The 13,883-nt window shown below is 53.3% G+C and overlaps 1 protein-coding gene across 1 annotated transcript in view; it reads left to right on the top strand.

Annotated features, from left to right (window-relative positions):
* Positions 1–13,883, top strand: part of DAB2IP (DAB2 interacting protein) — a 137,279-nt gene that overhangs the window by 34,344 nt on the left and 89,052 nt on the right.

Here is a 13,883-nt window from a genome sequence, read left to right as displayed (position 1 = left end):
CCCTCCACCCTCACCCCTCCACCCTCACCCCTCCATCTCTGACCTTCATGGAGCCTGATTGGTATTAAGCTATTCAAACCCAAAAGGTATTACTGTCATTTTGGTCTGTGTCTGCCTTCCGCGGGGGGTGTCCCCCTTTTCTGCAGAGTGAGTGTTGGAAGGTGGGCCTCAGGAGTTGTCCAGGGTGGCCAGGGTGGGGCAGGGATGGTCTTTGGGGCAGGAGTCTAGGGACAGGGGGTCTTGGAGTCTCCTGAGTCCAATACCAGGCCAGACTGAGGCCTGGGACAGAGGTGGGACTGCTGCAGTATTGGTAGGGTTGGGAGGCTGTCTCCCCACCCCATTAATACACAGGAAGGTGGTTTCATTAGCTCCATTTTACAGTTGAGGAACCCAGGCTCAGGGAGGAGAAGGGCCTGGCCCCAGCAGGTCTACAGCTGGTGGGTGGCAGGGGTGGGAGCCCAGCTCTGGTCTGTGAGTCTTGCTGCGGTGTGAACAAACTTACTTTCTTCTGTCCTTTTGCCTTTCTTTATTCTTTCTTGCGATACATTTGTCATCACTACCAATTATGTGTCAGGGCCTATGCCGGTCACTGAGGACACAAAGAGGATGAAAACGTAGTTGCTACCTGCAGAAATACAGAAGGGTCAGCCGGGACTTGGTGAAATAATTTCCAGGCTGATGAAGGGGAAAGGACATTCCAGGCAAAGGCCAGGACATGGGAAACAGCATGGGCAAATGACAGCAGGAAATGAGAGCAGTTTGAGGGCTGAAATGTGAGGAAGTGGCTGGAATGGAAGCGACAAGAGATCCATGGCAGTGAACAGAGCAGATGGGATCTAAGGCCATATTAACAGGAGTATGAGGTCCTCATCAAGGGAGGTGAGGTGGGCCAGAGTAGGCCAGAGCAGACATGGAGTGCAGCATACTTGAACAGGCTAGGAGAGTCTGGAGCTCCTTCAGTGGGCAGAGAGCAAGACTGGGTGGGGATCCAGCATGGGGTTGGGGGGACAAGCAAATTGCTTTTCTTAAGTAAGTTCTCAGGAGCCTGTTCCAACTCCCAAACATCTGTGCTCAGAATGCCCTTGTGCAGGAGTAGAGGGAAGAGCCCACTTCAAGGATCCCTGGAATCTCCTGCCTTATCCTGGCAAGTGCCAGCTTGGCTTGGGCAGTGTGAGTGGGAAGGATGGAAGTGAAGGGAACAAGCCAGTCTCAGTACCCCCTTCTCTTCCTGCCCTGGGGTCTTCCAAATGCATCCGTAGGCCATCCCTGCAAACTTCATTTCCCCAGCCCTGCACTTAAACCTGTTGGGCAGCACAGAATCAGATGAACTGGTTCCCATTAAGGTGTAAAGGCCACCACACCAATTCCTGCCAGGTTCAGTAACTGGCAGGTAGAATGCTCTGTGGGGGCCTTTCTTCCTCTCTTCACACCTACTCAGGGTCCTGGAGGTACAGTGCTGGCCTCTCCCAGGGATAGTCCCCCAAACCCAGGGATGGAGCGGGATTAAAATCTTGGCCACTGCTCCCTTGTATGGGATGGCTCAGGCAAGTTGCCCCACTCTCTTTCCCTGTCTGTAAACGGGCAGGAACCCCTCCCCACAGGGTGGCTGTGAGGGCTCAGTGCCTGGCACAAGGGAACATTCCCCATTGTTCACACCTGTTCCCCTTGCTTGTGTGTGGGGTGCACTTCCACCTGAGCCCCAGGTAACTGGGCAGACCCCTCCCCCTTCCATACCCCTCTATCACAGCCCCAAAGCAACATCACCCCTGACTGAACTTCTAGGGCTCAGCCCTGGCAGTAGAAGGTGGAGAGGGGCTGGAGGGGTTCCTCGGGGACCAGAGACCAAGTTGTCAGGTGGTGAGTTCAGATGGAGATGGAGGTGTCTGCGTAGGGCGGTTTCCCGCCAGTTGGGGGCAGCAGAGGGTAGCAAGTGGACTTCTGGGTGGCTCCTCCCAGTGAGTGTTGAACTCCCAGGGATTTGTGTGTCCGGGGCCACAGGGAGGCAGCCCACTGTGCTAAACAAGCTGTACAGCCCACTGCTGGGGGCTGGGAGCAGCTTAGATCTGGGAGCACCTGTCAGTGGCCGGGCCTGGCATGACTGGCTGTGCCAGCTGGGCCTGGGTTGACCAGAAAGCCAGGGGTTCTGAAAGGGGACCCTGGTCAGGGACACTGGATGGAACAAGGTCTGGGGCCAAGACAGCTGTCCACCAAGAGGCAGGGCACAGGGTGAGGTGGACCAGTATGTGATCTGTCAGGCAGGGCTGCTGCACTGTGGTCACCTGGCTGGGACCGACAGACACCAGTCACTGCCACCCTTTGATGGGTTATAGGCACCTGTTCCACCTACCACTGCTTTGAGAGGAGGTAAGGCGGGCATTGTGGGAGAGGCGTGGTAGTGGTCAGAGCTTGCACTCCAAGTCCCACTGGCCTGGGTTCGAATCCCAGCTCTACCACCTCTGCTATCTTTACGATGGGGGATTTTGAATCCTGTTCTGCACAGTACTCTGGGTCAGGCCCTGTGCTGAGCACTTTCTAAGTATTATCTCATTTAATCCTTACAACCCGAGGCTCAGATAATACAAATCTCACTCTCAGAAGGTGACAAAATCAAGGCAGATGGGGAGTGAAGAGCCAGCTAGGATGGCTTCGCTCACGGGCCTGGATCTTGAAGTTCTCACAGCACCCAGCCCACAGCATGCAGCCCAGTCTTTGCTAGCCAGTGCTGTTTTTCTCTCCATCTTACAGTTGAGGATGTTGAAGCCCAGAGAGGGGAGGTGCATTGTCCTGGGCCACACAGCTTGCAGGGACAGAGCTGAGATTTGGACCCAGGCCTCCCCATCTCTCTGCCTTATCTTATCCTGCCCCTGCTTTGAGCAGGCCTGGCCCCAGGAGTCAGACACCCCTGGGATAGGAGAGAACTGTTCTCCTCTTGCCATCCTGCTCTGTGGCCCTGCAGGTCCTCCCCTCTCCTGGGAGGTGGTGGGGTGGGCTGCATGTCAGGGGTGAGGCTCAGATGCCTTCATTTCCCCACCTCCGCATGCTACGAAAATGAAAGGATCAAGTGGCATTTTGGTGGGATTGCAGACATAATTATATCTGAGTTGTCGGGCGGGAATTGTTTCCAAAGCCAGGAGGCCCTCTGTGGAGGTGGCAGCAGTGACATCTGTTTCCAACACAAGGCTCTGCATCGAGATGAGTAACTTCTCCTGTGGAATTGCTTAAAGAATGTCTAAAACGAGCTGAGCTTGTTACTCCCCTGCTCCAGCACCTTAGATGGCTCCCAGCAGGGTGGGGGATCCAGCTCCCCAGCCTGGCATTCAAGTCCCCCAGGCTGTCCCAGCTTTCATGCCTTTGTGTGGGCGGGTCCTTCTACCCAGAATTCCTCCCCATTTCTCTGTCTCCAGAGCTCACTAGCGCCATCGAGGGCTGTGTCCAGGCTGCAGAACACCCCACCTGTACACGCTCCCTCACAGACTCTGTGACTTCATGATCCATCACTTCTGTCTCTCCCACCAGACGGTGGTCACTTTCTCAAGGACAGGGACTGTTTCTGATTTGTCTGAACTCCCAGCACTGGAGCAAGGACTCACTTGTGGCAGATTCATGAGGGGCTTGTGGAATGAAGGTGCAAGAGACAGAGAGAGACAGGGAGTAAATGAATTAAATGGAGTAATTGCAGGGCGAGCAGGGAAGAAGGTAGGCAGTGATCTCTCCACTTCTGCCAGCCCCCACACTGTGTGTCTGAGGTCAGAGTGGCCCCCTGCCATGGGAAGACAGGTCAAGACAAGTGACCCAGGCCACCAGAGGCCAGCAAGGACACCAGCCCTTGCCTTGAAAAGTGCCAGGCTCACGCCTGTAATCCCAGCACTTTGGGAGGTTGAGGCGGGTGGATCACCTGAAGTCAGGAGTTCTAGACCAGCATGGTCAACATGGTGAAACCATATCTCTATTAAAAACACAAAAAATTAGCCAGGCGTGGTGGCGCATGCCTATAACCCCAGCTACTATGGAGGCTGAGGCAGGAGAATAGCTTGAACCCGGGAGGCTGGAGGTTGCAGCGAGCCGAGATCACACCAGTGCACTCCAGCCTGGGTTGCAGAGTGAAACTCCGTCTAAAAAAAAAAAAAAAAAAAAAGTAAATGACCTTTAAAGAAAAAAAGAAACTGACCTTGACTCCACCCCATACTCTACCCCATACCCAAGGGCCTTCTGAGGCCAGGACTCCCAGGTGAACCTTGGCCCGCAGATGGTAAATCACCCAGGAGGAGAAATAGCCTATAAAATCCTCTCCCAAAACGGTGCATTTTGTATTCTGTAGTGAAAAGGGCTTTTAAGAGCACTGCTTACTCGGGTGGATTTATGGAGTTTCCCCCGCCCCTCCCTCCCACTAGTGGTTACTGGTCCTCAGGCCTGGAGCTCCCTGGGGTCCTGTTGTTTCCTTGGCCATTCTTGGTCCAGGGAGAGAAATAAGATAGCACCTCTTTCCTGCCTTGCTGCCCTGGGGGCCACCCGGGCCAGCTGGGTGCCTGGAAGTGCAGGGGGATCCTACCCAACTGAAGCTCCCTGTGGCCCAGCACAAGTCTGTAAGTCCCACAATTAGTGCCCCTTTGTCCCCAGAAGATTCCCCCCATGTGTTGTCACCTGCAAATGGGTCACCAGGGAGGCACACCCAAACTGGAAAGAATTTAGAGATCAGCTAGACTAATCCCTGCATTGTACAGCAGGGAAACTGAGTCACAGAGCAGCTTAGGTGCTGGCTCAGCGCCTCAGTCCGAAAATGGGATTACATGAGAGCTTTAGCTCTGGAGCAGCCTGTCTGTGTTGAACCCAGCTCTGCCACTTCCTGGCTGTGCGGTGCTGTGCAAATTAGTTGCCCTTTCTGAACTTCTGTTCTCCCATCTGCACACTGGGTTGTGAGAATTAAACAAGAGAAGTCATGGGAAGCTCTAATACAGTGCCTGAAGCTTAGTCAGGGCTTACTAAATACATCTGACTAATTCTCAGCAGCATGTTGGAAGAGCCTTCATTAGTATTAATAGCAGAGCTGGGTTTTGACCCCAGAGTTGTAGACTCCAAACGTGGTTTTCTTGCCACTCATGCAGTGCACAGAGCACAGGATAGGGGAGTTTTGCTGGGGAATGAGCACTAAAGTCAGCAAGTGGCCCCGGGAGGACTGGCTGGGACCTCAGTGATAGGGCATGGGGGCAGGCGGAGAAAGTATAGACCCTGCTGCAGGGGTGTAACCGCCTGGTGGAATCGGCTTCCTTGCAGCCACGTGGCCCTGGGTGTCCAACTCCCCACCCCATCCCACGGCCAGGGCTGACTGAGAGCTTAAAGAGGTGATGAGGTGTTTGTAGCCATCCAGACCTCTGGGACAGGCTTATTATGCTAAGGCAAGTGCCAGCTGGAGGATTTATGGGACAATGAGTCACTCCCTGGCCGCTCTGGGTTGTCACATCCCAAGCTGAGATCTTCGGAATGGGTAACTGGTTTCAGTTCGCTGATGCCTGCCCAATGCTGGGCACTGGCAGATACCAGGAGGGCCCTGCTGACATCCTCAGCTCCCTTCCCAACTTCACCTTCACCCTCTTCAAATCTGGGCTCTCCTCTTTTTCCTCCGTTAGATTCTCAGTGTTCCTTAGGGTTCCCCTTTACTTGGGTGTCCTCTGCACTGGGGAGGGGATTATAAGCCCAGGCTCAGGTGGTGGTGTGTAACTGGGAGGCTAGAGGGACCTGTGATAACTCTAGGGGCCTCCCTGGGCAGCCAGACTCCCCACTGTCCTACCTCTACACCTCTGCTTATGCTGTGAGTCTGCCTGGAATGCCTGTATGCGGCTATCCTGTCCCAGCTAATCTCCGCAAGCCCACCTGCTGTCCCACCTGCTGTCCCACCTTCAGTGTTTCTAAAATGCTGTCAAAAGCTGCCTCCTCTAGCAAGTCTGCCCAGATTGCTTCCACGTGAAATCCTTTCAAAAAGCCCCGCAGAGCACTTTCTCTCTTTCCTTTTATATCATTAAATATTTGTGAATTCATTCAGGAAATATTGAGAGGATAGCTGCCAGGTATCCAGCACTGGAGACCCAGGTTGCCATGGCCCCTGCTCTGGAGGCTTTACAGTCCAGTATGGGTGGGGATGCACTAAACAAACACACTCATAATTACAACTGTGGTAAGTCTACAGGGAGACCTGGCCTAGGGTGGGGACATCGGGGGATGCCTCTAAGGGAAAGACTGAGGAGGTACCTTAATGGTGTGGAGGGTCTTCCTTCCCAGGCAGGAGGAACAGCCCAGGCCCTTCTGGCTAATGGCTGGGCTGGTCTCTGGTGGTCAAAGGAAGTGATAAATGAAAGTGATCATGACAGCAATTCCAGCAGTTCGTGTTTATTGTATGCAGGGAAATGGGCTAAGTTTCTTCCATGCATGATCTCATTGCATCTCCACAACCACTTTGTCCTCATTTTACAGAAGAGGACACAGGCATAGAAGGTTAAGTCATGAGCCCAAGGCCCCATAGCCATTAAGTGGTGGAATCCCCTGCTCTCACCCTCTTCCAGGGGAAGTATGAAAATTATTTACATTTTACCTGGGGATTCCTAGAGATTGAATTACCCTTAGGACCTAAAGAGGTGTGTCAAACGGTGGAATTTTAGCTGTGCTAACGGGCAGAAGGAGAAATGTTTAGGGCAGGGACCTTCAACTCTTGCCAGGGAACAGAACTCTAAAAGCCACATGTTCAGGGAGCTGTAAAGACAAGCTTTCTGAGTGTGAGAGGAGCAAACAAGTTGTTGTCCTCAAAGACTGCCAGAAAGTGAAGCCCTGCGAGAAAAGCAGAGGGGGTTATCTTGGAAGCTGTTAAGAGCTGTTTTCTTGCCTTGGTCCTGAGATCTGGGCTCCCAACTCTGGAGCTTCCTGGGCCACTTGCCCTTCCTTTCCTGGTTGTGAATTTGAGCACATGTGGGCCAGTGTGTTTAGTTTGTGTGTCTGCACAATTCTGCAGGTGCCTGATGATAGCTGAGTACATGTGTATATTTATGGGCTTGTTTCAGTGTATTTGTATTTTGGCTTGTATGTTTCATGGCTGTGTATGTGTGTATTCGTGTGTGTGCTGATCAATGTGTATGTGTTTGTGTGTGTCTGTATGTGTGGTGGTACCGGGGTACTTGTATGCTTACACATGCATTTCTTTGGGGGATGCCTTGCCTGTGTGTATTTGTATGCATGCCTGTCCTAGCACTTGTGTATGTTTCTGTCCCTGTATATTTCTCTAAGTGACATGTTTAAGTGTGTTTTTCCAGGCAATATTTTAACTCAACAGTGACCCTGGAGTGTCAGGGTCCAGCCCCTTCCTGGGGCTTCCCCGAAGGCTCTCAGGGCCTATGAATTGGTTTTCTTTGTATGACTTAAGTAGTCTGGCTACCTTCTCCAGGCGGCATATGTGGCGATCTCACTGGTATGAGATTGTGGAGGATTCTGTGGGCATAGGGTGGCCTGTGAGTAGGTGGCCACCAGGAAGGCGCTAACTTAATCCCAGTTTAAGATGCTTCCCCTCTTTTGCCTGTCACAGTGTCTGACATTCCACCATTAGTGAGTCATTCTCCAGCTGGGACCCTCTTTGATGGTGCATACCCTTGAGGGGAGGAGGCCAGAGAAGCTGGGCAGCCTCCTGAGGGTAGAGACCCGGGAACAGGGAAGGGGAGGGCAGGAGGAATGGCACATCCGAAGGATTCAGGCAAAGCCAGAGAATTCCCTGATGCCGTTGGTGCCAAGCCTGGGGCGGGCCAGGCAGCTGCTCTGACTTTATAGGATCATCAAATATCAGCGCTGGAAAGGAGCTTGGTGATCACCCAGTCCAGCCCCTCGTATTGCAGATGGGAAGACTGTGGTCCAGAAAGAGGAAGTGAGGGCAGCCTGTGAAGTTCTTGAAGCATGGATGCTGAAGATGCAAAGAGCACTGGACAAGGAGCAGGGGACCCAGGTTCTAATGGCCCCGACTGGTGATGCTGGGCAGGTCCCACTGCCATCTGGGCCTCAGATTTCTCCTCAGTATCACCAGCCTGGCTGCCCTCTGTGGGCCCTCCTGGCTCTCACCCTGTGACTCTGGAAGCAGGACCCCCACTACCCCCAGCCCTTTTCTAGTGCCCCCACCAGCCTGCTGCAGTGTCAGGTCAGCCCGCCAGCCCGTGCGCTCAGTGTTTCTCCCCTCCTGGAGCTGAGAGAGGTGGCAGGATCTGGATGGGATCTTCTCCCCTTCCTGTTTATTTAGATGTGCTTTTGGCATTTGGGCAAAGCCCCAGAAAGATACTGAGAGACATGCCTGTCAAAATAGTCTCTCTTCTCCAAGGCTCTCTCTTTGGGGATGGGCCTTAGAAACAGCCATGGGAGGAGCCAGGCCTGGGCGGAGGGAGGGCCCACAGGGTTCTGCCTCCATCCTGAGTACTGTCTTGGGGTTCCCCAGTGGGCAGCTGAGGGCTCAACGGGCGACAAAGTTCTGCCAGGCCCGCCTGCCCATCTGCAGCAGCCCAGGTCTATCTGTTGAAAGGGGAGAGAGTGATGAAGACAGGCCTGGAGGAAGAATGCAAGGACAAATAGATGTTGGGCTTGGGGGAAGGAAGCTGCCCTTGATTGAGCACCTACTTTGTGCTAGGCATGTTGCTCAGTTAGTGCTTGGTATTCAGGTGAGAAGCAGTTTCTTTGATACCATTGGTGACAAGGGGCTCCCGGGTGTCTAGGTGACGGCGCTGAAATGCAGATCCCTGGTTCCCTAGGGACTGCCTCCTTGGCTGGGAGTGAGGCACAGACAAGGACAGCACTGAGCAAGGTTCTCCTCCGTGGGTGTGGGGAACCTCCAGGTATTCACTGGGAGCCCCTGTGTGACAGCTCTGCACTCAGGGTGTGAGCGGGTCTCCCTTTCTTCCCTCCCACCTTGGCTTTGGTCCCTGAGGCCTAGTACAGTGCCTGGGGCTGAGCGTGGGGAGGATGATCAGAGCTGTCCATTCTGTTTCCCTATATGGAGGAGTCCCCACGCTGCCCATCCCAGGGGCCAGAACTCTCTTGGTTATAGTCCCAGCTCTGTCACTTTCAGCAGGTGACTTAACTTCTCTGAGCTTCCATTTCCCCACCCAGAAATCCAAAACATCCTGAATTCTGAAGCCCTTATCCTCCCAGGGATTCCTGATAAGAGGCATTGGGCGCTCCTAGGCATCCTCTCCTATGGTGGGGGTGACTCATCAGAACAGAAGCTTGATTGCTGGTAATATATCATCATCATCACGTGGAATTCATTGAAATGAGTAAATGAAGAAATCACGTATCTTGAATTCTGAAAGGCCTTTGAAAAAGTCATTCAGGACCTTCTGGAGAAGGAACAGGGTTGTGGGCCAGATGTCAGGATGGTGGTGAAGTGGCAGGAACTGGGGTAGGAGAGCATCTTAAGAACTTGGGTCCTTCCAGCCAGAGACCCCCAGGCCTCTGACCCCCACTCAAACTGCCCTGTGCTTTGGTCAGTGATATGATGGAAGCCTAGGGCCTAAAGGATCAGCTGGCATAGGAAGGATGTCCAGATGGGCAGTGGGCCATCCACAGAGAGGGGTGAGGGCTACATAGCTATCCACGCCCAGCCATCAGGGAATGAGCTGGGGAGGTGGCACCAGGCAGCAGCCTTGTGCAAAAGCCCTGGGGCCTTAGTTGACCTCAGCGCCATGGCACAGCTGCCTGACAAGTAGACGGGGACATGGGCTGCCTTAATAGAGGCAGAGTGCCCCATCTGGGGAGGGAGCCTCGGGTCCCCGCGGACTGTGTAAGCTGCTCGCTGAGCTTTAGACATCAGTCCTTGCTCTAGTGAATGAAAGCTGAGGCCTCCACCTGAGCAGCCCTGCCCACCTGTGCACTTTGGATGTCGGGAGTCTCTGTGAGGTTGCTTTAGGAAAAAAAAAAAAGTTCTTGTTTAAAAGAGTTCAAAACTACCAAACTTGGATGACATTCTGTGGCTCCAGAATCATTTTGCAAGCATGTTCATTCATGTCTCCATCCCCCGCTGCCGGACAGCCCGCAGGCTCCTGTCTGGAAAGCCCAGACAGTCTCCCACCCTTGGTGGTCATTTACCCACTGGGGCAAAAAGAGGTGGTGGTACTCAGCCAACATCAGTATTGGTTGCAATAAACCTACTACTGTGTGTAGTTGCTTAATAGTTACTGCCTTTCTGGCGACATCGTACTTCATTTCATCCTTCCCAGGGTCCCATAAAGTAGGTATCATCATCAGTTTATTTTACACATAGGGACACTGAGGCTCAAAGAGGGCCAGTAATCGGCCCACAGCTTGTCTGAATGAAGATTTGAGGCCAAGCGATGTGAGAAGGCTAGAGCTGTCCAGTGAGAATGGTCAACAAGGGTGGGCTCCTGTGGTCCAGGGCCATCTGCAGAAGTGGGATACAGCCAGGCCTTAGGGAGTGTGGCTAGGGGGTCAGAGTCTGTCAGTGGGCAACGGAGTGATCATGGGGACCACCTGTAATCCTTGCAGATGAGCTAGGCCCAATACATGTCACTACAAACGGAGTGTTTTAACAGTCCTGTACATGTATATGGGAATTTCACGTAGCTTTTGTTGAGCACTTACTGTCTGCTACACTCTGAGCCTACAGCTTTATCAGCTTTTTTTTTTTTTTTTCCCAAGATGGAATCTTGTTTTGTCACCCAGACTGAAGTGCAGTGATGCAATCTTGGCTCACTGCAACCTCCACCTCCTGGGTTCACGTGATTCTCCTGCCTCAGCCTCCCGAGTAGCTGGGATTACACGCTTGTGCCACCACACCTGGCAAATTTTTGTATTTTTAGTAGAGACGGGGTTTTGCCATTTTGGCCAGGCTGGTCTTGAACTCCTGACCTCAGGTGATCCACCTGCCTCTGCCTCCCAAATTGCTGGGATTACAGGCGTGAGCCACCGTGCCTGGCAGCTTTATCAGCTTTCATCTGCCAGTTTAATCCTCACTGCAGCCCCCCCATCCATTTCACAGAGAGGCAAGGGGCCTTAACTGTCTTCTTTTGCAGTGAGGGGTGTGTGGAGCTGGGTTTGACTTGGTTCTTAGCCACTGGGCTGTCAGCGGGCTCCACTGCGGTCCCGGAAAGTGGGTATCAATAACCCTGTTTGACTGAATGATTTGCCAACTGCCCCTCAATTAAACGTTGTCTTGGGTCTAGAATAAGAGTTTCTGATCTGAAGACCAGTCAGCCCCTCTTCCCAAGTTTGAGGCTGTAGCTGCCTCCAGAAATCAAGTCCCAGGAGTTGCCTCTGAAGGGACAGCAGAAAAGGTTTGCCTCCCTTCATCTGGCGATGACTGAGAGGACGCCCTTGGCCCTCCACCCCCATGAAGGAGAGCAACAAGCTGTCTGGCTGGGCAGAGCAGAGGACTGGAGTCCGTGGTCCTTGATTAACCTTGCTTTGTGACCTTGGGGAAGTCCCTTCCCTACTCTGGTCCCCAGTCACCCTGTAATGCAGCCTTTGCATCTGAGTCCCCTTTTGGTAGTGGCTTTCCAAGATGATGAGTATTTGTTAAGCCTGTCATATGCAGGGTCCTGAGCTGAGTTATCTGGGGGACACAGGTCTCTAGGTGGATGTGTGATATGATGTGTGGGTGGGTCAATGGGAACACTCTCTGTTCCCTGGAAGAATCTCTTTTCTCATGATCTGAGCTCCCTGACCTCTTGAATATCCATACACTGCTCACTCCATAATGTTCATGGCTATCTTTGCTACTGTGTCTAGCACAGAACGGCTCTCATTAAGGTGAAAGAGTGAATATGACAGGGTATTAGGAGTCCCCAAGGTCATTGTCAGTTTGGGTGGGGGAGGTACCATTCTGAGTAGGCTTTAAGGAGGAGGCTGCTTGTCAGAGGAACATTAAGTAGAGTCACAGGGGGTGGAGTGGGGAAGAGGAAGTAGCACATGTGCATCAAACCTCCTAGAGGGGAGAAAACTTTTTTTTTTAACTCAGAAATAGGATAAAGCCATCAATATTGCTCCAGAATGAGCTACATAAATTGTGAAACATGCTTCTTTGTTCTTCGTACCTCAAGATTGCAAAAACTGTGAAATTTTCATCAGTGTAGAAAATAAAAACCAAGAAAAAGTACAAGCCCATTGGTATAACTTGCTTGACCACAACCCCTGGGAGAAGAGAACCCATCCGAATTAGCCAGGTGCAGCCCCCTCCCCTATACCTGGCAAGAGGTGGAGGTTGGGAGAGCTCAGAGCTCACGCAGAGGTGCAGGCCTCTGCCTCCATGCCGTGTGTCCCAGAGAGCCTAGTGCTCCCCTGACCTGCCACCATTTGCGGTCCCTCTGCATTAAGCCTTGCCTTGTCTATGGGTCATGCCTCTGGAGAAGAGTCCCTCCTGCAGCCCCTAATACCTAAGAGATATTTGTGGCAGCTGATTAGAATATCCTGATGGATAATTCCAGGCTTCAGAGGTGAGGGGCATTTGGACTCCATTGCCTGGGATGGCCTTCTGGTGAGGTAGTATTTCAGCTGGGCCTCTAAGGACGTGCAGAATCCCAACAGGTGGCCACAGGGATAGTTCTCCTGTGGATATGAAAGGCTGAGGAAGAAGGAAAAGGCAGAGGGAGAAAGATAGGAAAAGGGAAATCTTGAAAGCTCTCGAATTAGCCAGGCCCAGAAGCCGGGTGTCCTTAGGTGAGTCATTTTACCTGTCTGAGCAAGCCTCTTCATTTGCAGAGAATGTTTTTCTGTCATTTTCTGTCCGTGAGGGTGATGTGAGATGACTTGTACAGCACATGTTTGACCTTCTCATGTTGAAGATGGACAGATGCAGCCCAGGGCCTGTGGCAAACATCCACTGCTCCTCTTGGACACAGAGAGGGCTGCCAAACTGACACTTTATTTTGGGATGGATGGAATGTGGTATTTGGATTATGTACATTAACCTCAAATTAAATTAATATCCCACTTGCAACCTGGAGTTGAGACTGAGGTGGGTGAGCCCCCAGAACCCCCCCCTCCTTAGAGGGCTCCACCTCCTCCAGTTTTCCTCTCCCTCAAGCTTCCTGTAGGTTCCAAGCCTGGCAGGACCCAGGCTGTGTCCCCTGGGGCCCCCACATCTATCCTGTCACCTGTAAAGGGAAGATTGGTTCGACCTGTGTGTATTGAACGCCTGTCTCCTCTGTCTCTTCCATCAGACCAGGAGCTCTTGGGATGGGGGAGGTGGGGGATTAAGCTCTATTCTCAGTCAGTGCAACCTGGTAGGTGGATAAATGGCCTGAATAAGGTTCCCCAAATCTTGAAGCTTTTAATGGGGATACTCAGCAAACCCTTCAGCTCATCGGGCCCCTCCCTGAGCTGGGCGCTAAGTATCTCTTCCCCAAGATGGTTGTCCTTGCTGGGGTACCTACAACGGTTCCAGGCAGGGGCCCCACCCTGACATCAAGCGACTGCCGCTGTGGGAGGGAAAGTCGCCTGGGATCCGGGTCTAGGTGGCCAGGGCACTGCCAGGCGCAGGCCAGCCGGCGCCTCAGCCGACCACGCGCCCGCTCTCATCGGTACCACCGGGGGCTGAGAGCAGCGACCTCGCAGCGGAGGAAGGTGCTTTGTCAATCCCCGACGGGGTAGGGGGCGTGGATTCCTCCTGGTGGGTGGTGGGGGGTGTGACCTCGCTCAGGGAGGACAAGCTTGGAGGCGGCGGGGAAGTGAGTGGGGCGGCCGGCCCTGGCGTTCCCCAGGGGTCTCCGCCCCTCCGCAGCCCCGCCCCCTCGTCCCGGTACTCCCCCTCGCCCCGACGCCCGGGGGGCTCGGGCAGCCTCGGCCGCGGTCGGCGCGGCTCGGCTCGACGTCGCCATGGCAACAGCGGCTTAGGGGGCGGGGGCGACGTGGCG

The sequence above is a fragment of the Rhinopithecus bieti genome, unplaced genomic scaffold, assembly GCF_001698545.2.
Source record: "Rhinopithecus bieti isolate Rb0 unplaced genomic scaffold, ASM169854v2 scaffold_13710, whole genome shotgun sequence".
Lineage (NCBI taxonomy): Eukaryota > Metazoa > Chordata > Mammalia > Primates > Cercopithecidae > Rhinopithecus > Rhinopithecus bieti.
This window is presented reverse-complemented; position numbering and strand designations above follow the sequence as displayed.